This window comes from Phyllobates terribilis, unplaced genomic scaffold (genome assembly GCF_046119375.1).
Source record: "Phyllobates terribilis strain yellow unplaced genomic scaffold, ASM4611937v1 Scaffold_9__5_contigs__length_417890890, whole genome shotgun sequence".
Classification (NCBI taxonomy): domain Eukaryota; kingdom Metazoa; phylum Chordata; class Amphibia; order Anura; family Dendrobatidae; genus Phyllobates; species Phyllobates terribilis.
Window position 1 is genome coordinate 301,346,598 of NW_027362769.1, and position 16,279 is coordinate 301,362,876.

The 16,279-nt window shown below is 38.9% G+C and overlaps 12 non-coding genes across 12 annotated transcripts; all 12 read left to right on the top strand.

Moving 5' to 3' along the window:
• Window positions 1-1,181: 1,181 nt before the first annotated feature.
• On the top strand, window positions 1,182-1,255 carry TRNAT-AGU (transfer RNA threonine (anticodon AGU)). Its single transcript has one exon. It is a non-coding gene; the product is annotated as a tRNA-Thr (tRNA).
• Window positions 1,256-2,454: 1,199 nt separating this feature from the next.
• On the top strand, window positions 2,455-2,528 carry TRNAT-AGU (transfer RNA threonine (anticodon AGU)). Its single transcript has one exon. It is a non-coding gene; the product is annotated as a tRNA-Thr (tRNA).
• Window positions 2,529-3,719: 1,191 nt separating this feature from the next.
• TRNAT-AGU (transfer RNA threonine (anticodon AGU)) lies at window positions 3,720-3,793 on the top strand. Its single transcript has one exon. It is a non-coding gene; the product is annotated as a tRNA-Thr (tRNA).
• A 1,199-nt stretch (window positions 3,794-4,992) lies between these two features.
• TRNAT-AGU (transfer RNA threonine (anticodon AGU)) lies at window positions 4,993-5,066 on the top strand. Its single transcript has one exon. It is a non-coding gene; the product is annotated as a tRNA-Thr (tRNA).
• A 1,199-nt stretch (window positions 5,067-6,265) lies between these two features.
• On the top strand, window positions 6,266-6,339 carry TRNAT-AGU (transfer RNA threonine (anticodon AGU)). The gene has a single exon. It is a non-coding gene; the product is annotated as a tRNA-Thr (tRNA).
• A 1,191-nt stretch (window positions 6,340-7,530) lies between these two features.
• On the top strand, window positions 7,531-7,604 carry TRNAT-AGU (transfer RNA threonine (anticodon AGU)). The gene has a single exon. It is a non-coding gene; the product is annotated as a tRNA-Thr (tRNA).
• A 1,199-nt stretch (window positions 7,605-8,803) lies between these two features.
• Window positions 8,804-8,877, top strand: TRNAT-AGU (transfer RNA threonine (anticodon AGU)). The gene has a single exon. It is a non-coding gene; the product is annotated as a tRNA-Thr (tRNA).
• A 1,199-nt stretch (window positions 8,878-10,076) lies between these two features.
• Window positions 10,077-10,150, top strand: TRNAT-AGU (transfer RNA threonine (anticodon AGU)). Its single transcript has one exon. It is a non-coding gene; the product is annotated as a tRNA-Thr (tRNA).
• A 1,199-nt stretch (window positions 10,151-11,349) lies between these two features.
• TRNAT-AGU (transfer RNA threonine (anticodon AGU)) lies at window positions 11,350-11,423 on the top strand. Its single transcript has one exon. It is a non-coding gene; the product is annotated as a tRNA-Thr (tRNA).
• Window positions 11,424-12,614: 1,191 nt separating this feature from the next.
• Window positions 12,615-12,688, top strand: TRNAT-AGU (transfer RNA threonine (anticodon AGU)). The gene has a single exon. It is a non-coding gene; the product is annotated as a tRNA-Thr (tRNA).
• Window positions 12,689-13,887: 1,199 nt separating this feature from the next.
• On the top strand, window positions 13,888-13,961 carry TRNAT-AGU (transfer RNA threonine (anticodon AGU)). The gene has a single exon. It is a non-coding gene; the product is annotated as a tRNA-Thr (tRNA).
• A 1,199-nt stretch (window positions 13,962-15,160) lies between these two features.
• On the top strand, window positions 15,161-15,234 carry TRNAT-AGU (transfer RNA threonine (anticodon AGU)). The gene has a single exon. It is a non-coding gene; the product is annotated as a tRNA-Thr (tRNA).
• The last annotated feature ends 1,045 nt before the right edge of the window (window positions 15,235-16,279 follow it).

Consider the following 16,279-nt stretch of genomic DNA (forward strand, 5'->3'; position numbering starts at 1 on the left):
TGAAGCTTTCTATCCTCATAGTGGGACAACATCAAATTGGCCATTGCTAAGTCTCTGTGATAGTGCAATAGTGGGAGTAAGAATCTGCTGTAAGTGCTAAAGAGGAAGAAAGATGGAAACAAGCATGAAAAAAGTAAAACCAGTGGATTTTATTTTACTATTTTGAAATGCCTCCTCCTTACGTATCTGACTCTCTAAGCAAAGTTTGATAGCAGCCTTCTTGAATCGTAGAAGATTTAAACTTTCATGTTTGAAGAATTCATTGCTTGGGCAGAAAATAAAACCTTGAGCTGGAAACTTAAAAGAATCAGAAAAGAAATAGAACAGATTGAATTCAAAGCCATGCATGCATAGCTCAATCTCTTAACTGCATTGTTAATGTATCATCTTAACTACACAGCCAACTTGCCTGCATGAACATGTAGAAACCAGACGATAGGACTATAGCAGCTTTCTTGAAAGAGAAAAGAATCAACTTTCATGCTTGAAGTATACACCATTTTGCCTAAAAATGAAAGCCAATCTTGTCAAAGGGAAAGAAGCAGATTATACCGACGAGGATGGGATTCGAACCCATGCATGCAGAGTACAATGGATTAAGCAGTCCATCGTCTACATGCCCAAGTCTAAATTAGGAGGTAAGATCTCATGAGGATTTTAAGCTGTCAGGGTGTTTTTGCTGAAGATTGTATAAAGGCTTTTGGCAGTGTGGCGTCATCTCATCTCCTAGAGTATCTATTGTCTAAAGTTAGATTAGGACAAACCTTATCAGAAATGAACCAGTGCAAAGGGTTTTAATAGCAACTTATCAATCATTCCTAATTGTTTCTACTTTTGGCACTGCAGTGGCATTCTTTCAATCTGTCTATTCTGTCTCATGACTGGGAAGCAAAACAAGTCCCAATTTCCAGCTGTGATAAAAGATGGATCATTTAATTATGGAACTTCAAATCCCAAGCCCTTGTTCTCGATACAGCTTCGGTCGCATTCTGCAAATTTGTCATGGCCCTTTTCGAGAATGCTCTTCAGAAAATACTCGGTTTCTTAATTGCCATGACTGAGAGCGACATCTTATTCAATGCTTCTGCTGTGCGTGGAATGGAACTGAAGCTCAATTAACCACTTGAAATTATCGATTAGTGACTAAATCTTCCCTGGCTTTCCCATCCTCACCAGCTTGTGGTGCTGTGGCTTAGTTGGTTAAAGCGCCTGTCTAGTAAACAGGAGATCCTGAGTTCAAATCTCAACAGTGCCTTCTTTTCATCTTCTCAGTATGAAGCTTTCTATCCTCATAGTGGGACAACATCAAATTGGCCATTGCTAAGTCTCTGTGATAGTGCAATAGTGGGAGTAAGAATCTGCTGTAAGTGCTAAAGAGGAAGAAAGATGGAATCAAGCATGAAAAAAGTAAAACCAGTGGATTTTATTTTACTATTTTGAAATGCCTCCTCCTTACGTATCTGACTCTCTAAGCAAAGTTTGATAGCAGCCTTCTTGAATGGTAGAAGATTTAAACTTTCATGTTTGAAGAATTCATTGCTTGGGCAGAAAATAAAACCTTGAGCTGGAAACTTAAAAGAATCAGAAAAGAAATAGGACAGATTGAATTCAAAGCCATGCATGCATAGCTCAATCTCTTAACTGCATTGTTAATGTATCATCTTAACTACACAGCCAACTTGCCTGCATGAACATGTAGAAACCAGACGATAGGACTATAGCAGCTTTCTTGAAAGAGAAAAGAATCAACTTTCATGCTTGAAGTATACACCATTTTGCCTAAAAATGAAAGCCAATCTAGTCAAAGGGAAAGAAGCAGATTATACCGACGAGGATGGGATTCGAACCCATGCATGCAGAGTACAATGGATTAGCAGTCCATCGTCTACATGCCCAAGTATAAATTAGGAGGTAAGATCTCATGAGGATTTTAAGCTGTCAGGGTGTTTTTGCTGAAGATTGTATAAAGGCTTTTGGCAGTGTGGCGTCATCTCATCTCCTAGAGTATCTATTGTCTAAAGTTAGATTAGGACAAACCTTATCAGAAATGAACCAGTGCAAAGGGTTTTAATAGCAACTTATCAATCATTCCTAATTGTTTCTACTTTTGGCACTGCAGTGGCATTCTTTCAATCTGTCTATTCTGTCTCATGACTGGGAAGCAAAACAAGTCCCAATTTCCAGCTGTGATAAAAGATGGATCATTTAATTATGGAACTTTAAATCCCAAGCCCTTGTTCTCGATACAGCTTCGGTCGCATTCTGCAAATTTGTCATGGTCCTTTTCGAGAATGCTCTTCAGAAAATACTCGGTTTCTTAATTGCCATGACTGAGAGCGACATCTTATTCAATGCTTCTGCTGTGCGTGGAATGGAACTGAAGCTCAATTAACCACTTGAAATTATCGATTAGTGACTAAATCTTCCCTGGCTTTCCCATCCTCACCAGCTTGTGGTGCTGTGGCTTAGTTGGTTAAAGCGCCTGTCTAGTAAACAGGAGATCCTGAGTTCGAATCTCAACAGTGCCTTCTTTTCATCTTCTCAGTATGAAGCTTTCTATCCTCATAGTGGGACAACATCAAATTGGCCATTGCTAAGTCTCTGTAATAGTGGGAGTAAGAATCTGCTGTAAGTGCTAAAGAGGAAGAAAGATGGAATCAAGCATGAAAAAAGTAAAACCAGTGGATTTTATTTTACTATTTTGAAATGCCTCCTCCTTACGTATCTGACTCTCTAAGCAAAGTTTGATAGCAGCCTTCTTGAATGGTAGAAGATTTAAACTTTCATGTTTGAAGAATTCATTGCTTGGGCAGAAAATAAAACCTTGAGCTGGAAACTTAAAAGAATCAGAAAAGAAATAGGACAGATTGAATTTAAAGCCATGCATGCATAGCTCAATCTCTTAACTGCATTGTTAATGTATCATCTTAACTACACAGCCAACTTGCCTGCAAGAACATGTAGAAACCAGACGATAGGACTATAGCAGCTTTCTTGAAAGAGAAAAGAATCAACTTTCATGCTTGAAGTATACACCATTTTGCCTAAAAATGAAAGCCAATGTTGTCAAAGGGAAAGAAGCAGATTATACCGACGAGGATGGGATTCGAACCCATGCATGCAGAGTACAATGGATTAGCAGTCCATTGTCTACATGCCCAAGTCTAAATTAGGAGGTAAGATCTCATGAGGATTTTAAGCTGTCAGGGTGTTTTTGCTGAAGATTGTATAAAGGCTTTTGGCAGTGTGGCGTCATCTCATCTCCTAGAGTATCTATTGTCTAAAGTTAGATTAGGACAAACCTTATCAGAAATGAACCAGTGCAAAGGGTTTTAATAGCAACTTATCAATCATTCCTAATTGTTTCTACTTTTGGCACTGCAGTGGCATTCTTTCAATCTGTCTATTCTGTCTCATGACTGGGAAGCAAAACAAGTCCCAATTTCCAGCTGTGATAAAAGATGGATCATTTAATTATGGAACTTCAAATCCCAAGCCCTTGTTCTCGATACAGCTTCGGTCGCATTCTGCAAATTTGTCATGGTCCTTTTCGAGAATGCTCTTCAGAAAATACTCGGTTTCTTAATTGCCATGACTGAGAGCGACATCTTATTCAATGCTTCTGCTGTGCGTGGAATGGAACTGAAGCTCAATTAACCACTTGAAATTATCGATTAGTGACTAAATCTTCCCTGGCTTTCCCATCCTCACCAGCTTGTGGTGCTGTGGCTTAGTTGGTTAAAGCGCCTGTCTAGTAAACAGGAGATCCTGAGTTCAAATCTCAACAGTGCCTTCTTTTCATCTTCTCAGTATGAAGCTTTCTATCCTCATAGTGGGACAACATCAAATTGGCCATTGCTAAGTCTCTGTGATAGTGCAATAGTGGGAGTAAGAATCTGCTGTAAGTGCTAAAGAGGAAGAAAGATGGAATCAAGCATGAAAAAAGTAAAACCAGTGGATTTTATTTTACTATTTTGAAATGCCTCCTCCTTACGTATCTGACTCTCTAAGCAAAGTTTGATAGCAGCCTTCTTGAATCGTAGAAGATTTAAACTTTCATGTTTGAAGAATTCATTGCTTGGGCAGAAAATAAAACCTTGAGCTGGAAACTTAAAAGAATCAGAAAAGAAATAGAACAGATTGAATTCAAAGCCATGCATGCATAGCTCAATCTCTTAACTGCATTGTTAATGTATCATCTTAACTACACAGCCAACTTGCCTGCATGAACATGTAGAAACCAGACGATAGGACTATAGCAGCTTTCTTGAAAGAGAAAAGAATCAACTTTCATGCTTGAAGTATACACCATTTTGCCTAAAAATGAAAGCCAATCTTGTCAAAGGGAAAGAAGCAGATTATACCGACAAGGATGGGATTCGAACCCATGCATGCAGAGTACAATGGATTAGCAGTCCATCGTCTACATGCCCAAGTCTAAATTAGGAGGTAAGATCTCATGAGGATTTTAAGCTGTCAGGGTGTTTTTGCTGAAGATTGTATAAAGGCTTTTGGCAGTGTGGCGTCATCTCATCTCCTAGAGTATCTATTGTCTAAAGTTAGATTAGGACAAACCTTATCAGAAATGAACCAGTGCAAAGGGTTTTAATAGCAACTTATCAATCATTCCTAATTGTTTCTACTTTTGGCACTGCAGTGGCATTCTTTCAATCTGTCTATTCTGTCTCATGACTGGGAAGCAAAACAAGTCCCAATTTCCAGCTGTGATAAAAGATGGATCATTTAATTATGGAACTTCAAATCCCAAGCCCTTGTTCTCGATACAGCTTCGGTCGCATTCTGCAAATTTGTCATGGTCCTTTTCGAGAATGCTCTTCAGAAAATACTCGGTTTCTTAATTGCCATGACTGAGAGCGACATCTTATTCAATGCTTCTGCTGTGCGTGGAATGGAACTGAAGCTCAATTAACCACTTGAAATTATCGATTAGTGACTAAATCTTCCCTGGCTTTCCCATCCTCACCAGCTTGTGGTGCTGTGGCTTAGTTGGTTAAAGCGCCTGTCTAGTAAACAGGAGATCCTGAGTTCAAATCTCAACAGTGCCTTCTTTTCATCTTCTCAGTATGAAGCTTTCTATCCTCATAGTGGGACAACATCAAATTGGCCATTGCTAAGTCTCTGTGATAGTGCAATAGTGGGAGTAAGAATCTGCTGTAAGTGCTAAAGAGGAAGAAAGATGGAATCAAGCATGAAAAAAGTAAAACCAGTGGATTTTATTTTACTATTTTGAAATGCCTCCTCCTTACGTATCTGACTCTCTAAGCAAAGTTTGATAGCAGCCTTCTTGAATGGTAGAAGATTTAAACTTTCATGTTTGAAGAATTCATTGCTTGGGCAGAAAATAAAACCTTGAGCTGGAAACTTAAAAGAATCAGAAAAGAAATAGGACAGATTGAATTCAAAGCCATGCATGCATAGCTCAATCTCTTAACTGCATTGTTAATGTATCATCTTAACTACACAGCCAACTTGCCTGCATGAACATGTAGAAACCAGACGATAGGACTATAGCAGCTTTCTTGAAAGAGAAAAGAATCAACTTTCATGCTTGAAGTATACACCATTTTGCCTAAAAATGAAAGCCAATCTAGTCAAAGGGAAAGAAGCAGATTATACCGACAAGGATGGGATTCGAACCCATGCATGCAGAGTACAATGGATTAGCAGTCCATCGTCTACATGCCCAAGTCTAAATTAGGAGGTAAGATCTCATGAGGATTTTAAGCTGTCAGGGTGTTTTTGCTGAAGATTGTATAAAGGCTTTTGGCAGTGTGGCGTCATCTCATCTCCTAGAGTATCTATTGTCTAAAGTTAGATTAGGACAAACCTTATCAGAAATGAACCAGTGCAAAGGGTTTTAATAGCAACTTATCAATCATTCCTAATTGTTTCTACTTTTGGCACTGCAGTGGCATTCTTTCAATCTGTCTATTCTGTCTCATGACTGGGAAGCAAAACAAGTCCCAATTTCCAGCTGTGATAAAAGATGGATCATTTAATTATGGAACTTTAAATCCCAAGCCCTTGTTCTCGATACAGCTTCGGTCGCATTCTGCAAATTTGTCATGGTCCTTTTCGAGAATGCTCTTCAGAAAATACTCGGTTTCTTAATTGCCATGACTGAGAGCGACATCTTATTCAATGCTTCTGCTGTGCGTGGAATGGAACTGAAGCTCAATTAACCACTTGAAATTATCGATTAGTGACTAAATCTTCCCTGGCTTTCCCATCCTCACCAGCTTGTGGTGCTGTGGCTTAGTTGGTTAAAGCGCCTGTCTAGTAAACAGGAGATCCTGAGTTCGAATCTCAACAGTGCCTTCTTTTCATCTTCTCAGTATGAAGCTTTCTATCCTCATAGTGGGACAACATCAAATTGGCCATTGCTAAGTCTCTGTAATAGTGGGAGTAAGAATCTGCTGTAAGTGCTAAAGAGGAAGAAAGATGGAATCAAGCATGAAAAAAGTAAAACCAGTGGATTTTATTTTACTATTTTGAAATGCCTCCTCCTTACGTATCTGACTCTCTAAGCAAAGTTTGATAGCAGCCTTCTTGAATGGTAGAAGATTTAAACTTTCATGTTTGAAGAATTCATTGCTTGGGCAGAAAATAAAACCTTGAGCTGGAAACTTAAAAGAATCAGAAAAGAAATAGGACAGATTGAATTTAAAGCCATGCATGCATAGCTCAATCTCTTAACTGCATTGTTAATGTATCATCTTAACTACACAGCCAACTTGCCTGCAAGAACATGTAGAAACCAGACGATAGGACTATAGCAGCTTTCTTGAAAGAGAAAAGAATCAACTTTCATGCTTGAAGTATACACCATTTTGCCTAAAAATGAAAGCCAATCTTGTCAAAGGGAAAGAAGCAGATTATACCGACGAGGATGGGATTCGAACCCATGCATGCAGAGTACAATGGATTAGCAGTCCATTGTCTACATGCCCAAGTCTAAATTAGGAGGTAAGATCTCATGAGGATTTTAAGCTGTCAGGGTGTTTTTGCTGAAGATTGTATAAAGGCTTTTGGCAGTGTGGCGTCATCTCATCTCCTAGAGTATCTATTGTCTAAAGTTAGATTAGGACAAACCTTATCAGAAATGAACCAGTGCAAAGGGTTTTAATAGCAACTTATCAATCATTCCTAATTGTTTCTACTTTTGGCACTGCAGTGGCATTCTTTCAATCTGTCTATTCTGTCTCATGACTGGGAAGCAAAACAAGTCCCAATTTCCAGCTGTGATAAAAGATGGATCATTTAATTATGGAACTTCAAATCCCAAGCCCTTGTTCTCGATACAGCTTCGGTCGCATTCTGCAAATTTGTCATGGTCCTTTTCGAGAATGCTCTTCAGAAAATACTCGGTTTCTTAATTGCCATGACTGAGAGCGACATCTTATTCAATGCTTCTGCTGTGCGTGGAATGGAACTGAAGCTCAATTAACCACTTGAAATTATCGATTAGTGACTAAATCTTCCCTGGCTTTCCCATCCTCACCAGCTTGTGGTGCTGTGGCTTAGTTGGTTAAAGCGCCTGTCTAGTAAACAGGAGATCCTGAGTTCAAATCTCAACAGTGCCTTCTTTTCATCTTCTCAGTATGAAGCTTTCTATCCTCATAGTGGGACAACATCAAATTGGCCATTGCTAAGTCTCTGTGATAGTGCAATAGTGGGAGTAAGAATCTGCTGTAAGTGCTAAAGAGGAAGAAAGATGGAAACAAGCATGAAAAAAGTAAAACCAGTGGATTTTATTATACTATTTTGAAATGCCTCCTCCTTACGTATCTGACTCTCTAAGCAAAGTTTGATAGCAGCCTTCTTGAATCGTAGAAGATTTAAACTTTCATGTTTGAAGAATTCATTGCTTGGGCAGAAAATAAAACCTTGAGCTGGAAACTTAAAAGAATCAGAAAAGAAATAGAACAGATTGAATTCAAAGCCATGCATGCATAGCTCAATCTCTTAACTGCATTGTTAATGTATCATCTTAACTACACAGCCAACTTGCCTGCATGAACATGTAGAAACCAGACGATAGGACTATAGCAGCTTTCTTGAAAGAGAAAAGAATCAACTTTCATGCTTGAAGTATACACCATTTTGCCTAAAAATGAAAGCCAATCTTGTCAAAGGGAAAGAAGCAGATTATACCGACGAGGATGGGATTCGAACCCATGCATGCAGAGTACAATGGATTAGCAGTCCATCGTCTACATGCCCAAGTCTAAATTAGGAGGTAAGATCTCATGAGGATTTTAAGCTGTCAGGGTGTTTTTGCTGAAGATTGTATAAAGGCTTTTGGCAGTGTGGCGTCATCTCATCTCCTAGAGTATCTATTGTCTAAAGTTAGATTAGGACAAACCTTATCAGAAATGAACCAGTGCAAAGGGTTTTAATAGCAACTTATCAATCATTCCTAATTGTTTCTACTTTTGGCACTGCAGTGGCATTCTTTCAATCTGTCTATTCTGTCTCATGACTGGGAAGCAAAACAAGTCCCAATTTCCAGCTGTGATAAAAGATGGATCATTTAATTATGGAACTTCAAATCCCAAGCCCTTGTTCTCGATACAGCTTCGGTCGCATTCTGCAAATTTGTCATGGTCCTTTTCGAGAATGCTCTTCAGAAAATACTCGGTTTCTTAATTGCCATGACTGAGAGCGACATCTTATTCAATGCTTCTGCTGTGCGTGGAATGGAACTGAAGCTCAATTAACCACTTGAAATTATCGATTAGTGACTAAATCTTCCCTGGCTTTCCCATCCTCACCAGCTTGTGGTGCTGTGGCTTAGTTGGTTAAAGCGCCTGTCTAGTAAACAGGAGATCCTGAGTTCAAATCTCAACAGTGCCTTCTTTTCATCTTCTCAGTATGAAGCTTTCTATCCTCATAGTGGGACAACATCAAATTGGCCATTGCTAAGTCTCTGTGATAGTGCAATAGTGGGAGTAAGAATCTGCTGTAAGTGCTAAAGAGGAAGAAAGATGGAATCAAGCATGAAAAAAGTAAAACCAGTGGATTTTATTTTACTATTTTGAAATGCCTCCTCCTTACGTATCTGACTCTCTAAGCAAAGTTTGATAGCAGCCTTCTTGAATCGTAGAAGATTTAAACTTTCATGTTTGAAGAATTCATTGCTTGGGCAGAAAATAAAACCTTGAGCTGGAAACTTAAAAGAATCAGAAAAGAAATAGAACAGATTGAATTCAAAGCCATGCATGCATAGCTCAATCTCTTAACTGCATTGTTAATGTATCATCTTAACTACACAGCCAACTTGCCTGCATGAACATGTAGAAACCAGACGATAGGACTATAGCAGCTTTCTTGAAAGAGAAAAGAATCAACTTTCATGCTTGAAGTATACACCATTTTGCCTAAAAATGAAAGCCAATCTTGTCAAAGGGAAAGAAGCAGATTATACCGACAAGGATGGGATTCGAACCCATGCATGCAGAGTACAATGGATTAGCAGTCCATCGTCTACATGCCCAAGTCTAAATTAGGAGGTAAGATCTCATGAGGATTTTAAGCTGTCAGGGTGTTTTTGCTGAAGATTGTATAAAGGCTTTTGGCAGTGTGGCGTCATCTCATCTCCTAGAGTATCTATTGTCTAAAGTTAGATTAGGACAAACCTTATCAGAAATGAACCAGTGCAAAGGGTTTTAATAGCAACTTATCAATCATTCCTAATTGTTTCTACTTTTGGCACTGCAGTGGCATTCTTTCAATCTGTCTATTCTGTCTCATGACTGGGAAGCAAAACAAGTCCCAATTTCCAGCTGTGATAAAAGATGGATCATTTAATTATGGAACTTCAAATCCCAAGCCCTTGTTCTCGATACAGCTTCGGTCGCATTCTGCAAATTTGTCATGGTCCTTTTCGAGAATGCTCTTCAGAAAATACTCGGTTTCTTAATTGCCATGACTGAGAGCGACATCTTATTCAATGCTTCTGCTGTGCGTGGAATGGAACTGAAGCTCAATTAACCACTTGAAATTATCGATTAGTGACTAAATCTTCCCTGGCTTTCCCATCCTCACCAGCTTGTGGTGCTGTGGCTTAGTTGGTTAAAGCGCCTGTCTAGTAAACAGGAGATCCTGAGTTCAAATCTCAACAGTGCCTTCTTTTCATCTTCTCAGTATGAAGCTTTCTATCCTCATAGTGGGACAACATCAAATTGGCCATTGCTAAGTCTCTGTGATAGTGCAATAGTGGGAGTAAGAATCTGCTGTAAGTGCTAAAGAGGAAGAAAGATGGAATCAAGCATGAAAAAAGTAAAACCAGTGGATTTTATTTTACTATTTTGAAATGCCTCCTCCTTACGTATCTGACTCTCTAAGCAAAGTTTGATAGCAGCCTTCTTGAATGGTAGAAGATTTAAACTTTCATGTTTGAAGAATTCATTGCTTGGGCAGAAAATAAAACCTTGAGCTGGAAACTTAAAAGAATCAGAAAAGAAATAGGACAGATTGAATTCAAAGCCATGCATGCATAGCTCAATCTCTTAACTGCATTGTTAATGTATCATCTTAACTACACAGCCAACTTGCCTGCATGAACATGTAGAAACCAGACGATAGGACTATAGCAGCTTTCTTGAAAGAGAAAAGAATCAACTTTCATGCTTGAAGTATACACCATTTTGCCTAAAAATGAAAGCCAATCTAGTCAAAGGGAAAGAAGCAGATTATACCGACGAGGATGGGATTCGAACCCATGCATGCAGAGTACAATGGATTAGCAGTCCATCGTCTACATGCCCAAGTCTAAATTAGGAGGTAAGATCTCATGAGGATTTTAAGCTGTCAGGGTGTTTTTGCTGAAGATTGTATAAAGGCTTTTGGCAGTGTGGCGTCATCTCATCTCCTAGAGTATCTATTGTCTAAAGTTAGATTAGGACAAACCTTATCAGAAATGAACCAGTGCAAAGGGTTTTAATAGCAACTTATCAATCATTCCTAATTGTTTCTACTTTTGGCACTGCAGTGGCATTCTTTCAATCTGTCTATTCTGTCTCATGACTGGGAAGCAAAACAAGTCCCAATTTCCAGCTGTGATAAAAGATGGATCATTTAATTATGGAACTTTAAATCCCAAGCCCTTGTTCTCGATACAGCTTCGGTCGCATTCTGCAAATTTGTCATGGTCCTTTTCGAGAATGCTCTTCAGAAAATACTCGGTTTCTTAATTGCCATGACTGAGAGCGACATCTTATTCAATGCTTCTGCTGTGCGTGGAATGGAACTGAAGCTCAATTAACCACTTGAAATTATCGATTAGTGACTAAATCTTCCCTGGCTTTCCCATCCTCACCAGCTTGTGGTGCTGTGGCTTAGTTGGTTAAAGCGCCTGTCTAGTAAACAGGAGATCCTGAGTTCGAATCTCAACAGTGCCTTCTTTTCATCTTCTCAGTATGAAGCTTTCTATCCTCATAGTGGGACAACATCAAATTGGCCATTGCTAAGTCTCTGTAATAGTGGGAGTAAGAATCTGCTGTAAGTGCTAAAGAGGAAGAAAGATGGTATCAAGCATGAAAAAAGTAAAACCAGTGGATTTTATTTTACTATTTTGAAATGCCTCCTCCTTACGTATCTGACTCTCTAAGCAAAGTTTGATAGCAGCCTTCTTGAATGGTAGAAGATTTAAACTTTCATGTTTGAAGAATTCATTGCTTGGGCAGAAAATAAAACCTTGAGCTGGAAACTTAAAAGAATCAGAAAAGAAATAGGACAGATTGAATTTAAAGCCATGCATGCATAGCTCAATCTCTTAACTGCATTGTTAATGTATCATCTTAACTACACAGCCAACTTGCCTGCAAGAACATGTAGAAACCAGACGATAGGACTATAGCAGCTTTCTTGAAAGAGAAAAGAATCAACTTTCATGCTTGAAGTATACACCATTTTGCCTAAAAATGAAAGCCAATCTTGTCAAAGGGAAAGAAGCAGATTATACCGACGAGGATGGGATTCGAACCCATGCATGCAGAGTACAATGGATTAGCAGTCCATTGTCTACATGCCCAAGTCTAAATTAGGAGGTAAGATCTCATGAGGATTTTAAGCTGTCAGGGTGTTTTTGCTGAAGATTGTATAAAGGCTTTTGGCAGTGTGGCGTCATCTCATCTCCTAGAGTATCTATTGTCTAAAGTTAGATTAGGACAAACCTTATCAGAAATGAACCAGTGCAAAGGGTTTTAATAGCAACTTATCAATCATTCCTAATTGTTTCTACTTTTGGCACTGCAGTGGCATTCTTTCAATCTGTCTATTCTGTCTCATGACTGGGAAGCAAAACAAGTCCCAATTTCCAGCTGTGATAAAAGATGGATCATTTAATTATGGAACTTCAAATCCCAAGCCCTTGTTCTCGATACAGCTTCGGTCGCATTCTGCAAATTTGTCATGGTCCTTTTCGAGAATGCTCTTCAGAAAATACTCGGTTTCTTAATTGCCATGACTGAGAGCGACATCTTATTCAATGCTTCTGCTGTGCGTGGAATGGAACTGAAGCTCAATTAACCACTTGAAATTATCGATTAGTGACTAAATCTTCCCTGGCTTTCCCATCCTCACCAGCTTGTGGTGCTGTGGCTTAGTTGGTTAAAGCGCCTGTCTAGTAAACAGGAGATCCTGAGTTCAAATCTCAACAGTGCCTTCTTTTCATCTTCTCAGTATGAAGCTTTCTATCCTCATAGTGGGACAACATCAAATTGGCCATTGCTAAGTCTCTGTGATAGTGCAATAGTGGGAGTAAGAATCTGCTGTAAGTGCTAAAGAGGAAGAAAGATGGAAACAAGCATGAAAAAAGTAAAACCAGTGGATTTTATTATACTATTTTGAAATGCCTCCTCCTTACGTATCTGACTCTCTAAGCAAAGTTTGATAGCAGCCTTCTTGAATCGTAGAAGATTTAAACTTTCATGTTTGAAGAATTCATTGCTTGGGCAGAAAATAAAACCTTGAGCTGGAAACTTAAAAGAATCAGAAAAGAAATAGAACAGATTGAATTCAAAGCCATGCATGCATAGCTCAATCTCTTAACTGCATTGTTAATGTATCATCTTAACTACACAGCCAACTTGCCTGCATGAACATGTAGAAACCAGACGATAGGACTATAGCAGCTTTCTTGAAAGAGAAAAGAATCAACTTTCATGCTTGAAGTATACACCATTTTGCCTAAAAATGAAAGCCAATCTTGTCAAAGGGAAAGAAGCAGATTATACCGACGAGGATGGGATTCGAACCCATGCATGCAGAGTACAATGGATTAGCAGTCCATCGTCTACATGCCCAAGTCTAAATTAGGAGGTAAGATCTCATGAGGATTTTAAGCTGTCAGGGTGTTTTTGCTGAAGATTGTATAAAGGCTTTTGGCAGTGTGGCGTCATCTCATCTCCTAGAGTATCTATTGTCTAAAGTTAGATTAGGACAAACCTTATCAGAAATGAACCAGTGCAAAGGGTTTTAATAGCAACTTATCAATCATTCCTAATTGTTTCTACTTTTGGCACTGCAGTGGCATTCTTTCAATCTGTCTATTCTGTCTCATGACTGGGAAGCAAAACAAGTCCCAATTTCCAGCTGTGATAAAAGATGGATCATTTAATTATGGAACTTCAAATCCCAAGCCCTTGTTCTCGATACAGCTTCGGTCGCATTCTGCAAATTTGTCATGGTCCTTTTCGAGAATGCTCTTCAGAAAATACTCGGTTTCTTAATTGCCATGACTGAGAGCGACATCTTATTCAATGCTTCTGCTGTGCGTGGAATGGAACTGAAGCTCAATTAACCACTTGAAATTATCGATTAGTGACTAAATCTTCCCTGGCTTTCCCATCCTCACCAGCTTGTGGTGCTGTGGCTTAGTTGGTTAAAGCGCCTGTCTAGTAAACAGGAGATCCTGAGTTCAAATCTCAACAGTGCCTTCTTTTCATCTTCTCAGTATGAAGCTTTCTATCCTCATAGTGGGACAACATCAAATTGGCCATTGCTAAGTCTCTGTGATAGTGCAATAGTGGGAGTAAGAATCTGCTGTAAGTGCTAAAGAGGAAGAAAGATGGAAACAAGCATGAAAAAAGTAAAACCAGTGGATTTTATTTTACTATTTTGAAATGCCTCCTCCTTACGTATCTGACTCTCTAAGCAAAGTTTGATAGCAGCCTTCTTGAATCGTAGAAGATTTAAACTTTCATGTTTGAAGAATTCATTGCTTGGGCAGAAAATAAAACCTTGAGCTGGAAACTTAAAAGAATCAGAAAAGAAATAGAACAGATTGAATTCAAAGCCATGCATGCATAGCTCAATCTCTTAACTGCATTGTTAATGTATCATCTTAACTACACAGCCAACTTGCCTGCATGAACATGTAGAAACCAGACGATAGGACTATAGCAGCTTTCTTGAAAGAGAAAAGAATCAACTTTCATGCTTGAAGTATACACCATTTTGCCTAAAAATGAAAGCAAATCTTGTCAAAAGGAAAGAAGCAGATTATACCGACAAGGATGGGATTCGAACCCATGCATGCAGAGCACAATGGATTAGCAGTCCATCGTCTACATGCCCAAGTCTAAATTAGGAGGTAAGATCTTATGAGGATTTTAAGCTGTCAGGGTGTTTTTGCTGAAGATTGTATAAAGGCTTTTGGCAGTGTGGCGTCATCTCATCTCCTAGAGTATCTATTGTCTAAAGTTAGATTAGGACAAACCTTATCAGAAATGAACCAGTGCAAAGGGTTTTAATAGCAACTTATCAATCATTCCTAATTGTTTCTACTTTTGGCACTGCAGTGGCATTCTTTCAATCTGTCTATTCTGTCTCATGACTGGGAAGCAAAACAAGTCCCAATTTCCAGCTGTGATAAAAGATGGATCATTTAATTATGGAACTTCAAATCCCAAGCCCTTGTTCTCGATACAGCTTCGGTCGCATTCTGCAAATTTGTCATGGTCCTTTTCGAGAATGCTCTTCAGAAAATACTCGGTTTCTTAATTGCCATGACTGAGAGCGACATCTTATTCAATGCTTCTGCTGTGCGTGGAATGGAACTGAAGCTCAATTAACCACTTGAAATTATCGATTAGTGACTAAATCTTCCCTGGCTTTCCCATCCTCACCAGCTTGTGGTGCTGTGGCTTAGTTGGTTAAAGCGCCTGTCTAGTAAACAGGAGATCCTGAGTTCAAATCTCAACAGTGCCTTCTTTTCATCTTCTCAGTATGAAGCTTTCTATCCTCATAGTGGGACAACATCAAATTGGCCATTGCTAAGTCTCTGTGATAGTGCAATAGTGGGAGTAAGAATCTGCTGTAAGTGCTAAAGAGGAAGAAAGATGGAAACAAGCATGAAAAAAGTAAAACCAGTGGATTTTATTATACTATTTTGAAATGCCTCCTCCTTACGTATCTGACTCTCTAAGCAAAGTTTGATAGCAGCCTTCTTGAATCGTAGAAGATTTAAACTTTCATGTTTGAAGAATTCATTGCTTGGGCAGAAAATAAAACCTTGAGCTGGAAACTTAAAAGAATCAGAAAAGAAATAGAACAGATTGAATTCAAAGCCATGCATGCATAGCTCAATCTCTTAACTGCATTGTTAATGTATCATCTTAACTACACAGCCAACTTGCCTGCATGAACATGTAGAAACCAGACGATAGGACTATAGCAGCTTTCTTGAAAGAGAAAAGAATCAACTTTCATGCTTGAAGTATACACCATTTTGCCTAAAAATGAAAGCCAATCTTGTCAAAGGGAAAGAAGCAGATTATACCGACGAGGATGGGATTCGAACCCATGCATGCAGAGTACAATGGATTAGCAGTCCATCGTCTACATGCCCAAGTCTAAATTAGGAGGTAAGATCTCATGAGGATTTTAAGCTGTCAGGGTGTTTTTGCTGAAGATTGTATAAAGGCTTTTGGCAGTGTGGCGTCATCTCATCTCCTAGAGTATCTATTGTCTAAAGTTAGATTAGGACAAACCTTATCAGAAATGAACCAGTGCAAAGGGTTTTAATAGCAACTTATCAATCATTCCTAATTGTTTCTACTTTTGGCACTGCAGTGGCATTCTTTCAATCTGTCTATTCTGTCTCATGACTGGGAAGCAAAACAAGTCCCAATTTCCAGCTGTGATAAAAGATGGATCATTTAATTATGGAACTTCAAATCCCAAGCCCTTGTTCTCGATACAGCTTCGGTCGCATTCTGCAAATTTGTCATGGTCCTTTTCGAGAATGCTCTTC